Source organism: Penaeus monodon, chromosome 15, assembly GCF_015228065.2.
Source record: "Penaeus monodon isolate SGIC_2016 chromosome 15, NSTDA_Pmon_1, whole genome shotgun sequence".
Classification (NCBI taxonomy): Eukaryota; Metazoa; Arthropoda; class Malacostraca; order Decapoda; family Penaeidae; genus Penaeus; species Penaeus monodon.
This window is the reverse complement of record NC_051400.1, coordinates 28,644,024-28,645,074: the sequence shown is the minus strand read 5'-3', so window position 1 is coordinate 28,645,074 and position 1,051 is coordinate 28,644,024.

Genomic DNA, 1,051 nt, shown 5'->3' with positions numbered 1-1,051 from the left:
CGTAGGCTGTTCCCTCGTTTTAGTTGGGTAAAGTGAATCGTCGTGGCCATGCAGAAATTACTCCTCTTTCTCTCATTCTCTTACATAAGTTACGTGGGTAAACAGTCTGAACAGGGGTATCAGTTTTATATTTCCTTCTTCCATACTGGTGTTAAATCTGGAATCCAGTGGGAGTTCCATTCAGGTCCACGCACGTTTCTCTGTTCCATCTGCTTCCATTTTTTTAGCTTCAAACTGAACCCTTTGTTTAATTGACCGTTGAGTTGATAGACTAGTCGCTCATATCCTAGCTACCTTTTACCACATCAGTTCCAATCTTTAAGTATTTCTTAGACTTTCTTAAAAGTTTTAGTCCTCATGGAGGTTATAACTCTGAGAGTCGGATTTCTTTCCTGCAGGTTCCTTAGTCTTTAGCTACACTAAAGGCCTGTGTTTTAATTTAGCCGAACCCTGTCTATAATGTTATCCTGACATTTTGTAACCTTTTGAGGTGAAATAAAAACAGAATCACAAAATGGTTGTGGCATTTGTTATGAATGATCGTGCTAAATGTAGTGCAGTGGCTGAAGACTGGTAATTCTAATCTTTAGAATTCAGAGAAATCATGCTATCAGGATTTTTTTCCATTGTAAGTGTGAAGGATTAGGTAGCTCTATTATCGGATAATCATTGCCTTAGTTTATAATACGTTTGTTGCATATCATACATAAGCTTGCTTTGTTTCATGACGACATCCGTATACGTCAAAATACCAAGGCACAGAGGAAGATCGTTCTTTCTTACAAGGCCTCTTGGCTAACAACGCAAATCTTTCTTATATCTCGTTGTTTACTCTTTCCCATTACTTTACCTCAATCAAAGTAAATTCACGTTGTTTGAGACAACAGGACACCGTTTAATTTAAGTTTCTTTTATCACAGCATCAGCATGGGAAAGGATATGCGAGGAAAGTTCCTCATGCTTAAATCCCGATTATTTAGAAGTTTATTTATATAAAAGAGTTCCAACTCCTGCATCAGTCTCATTGTAATCATGCTTTCCCACTCAGAAT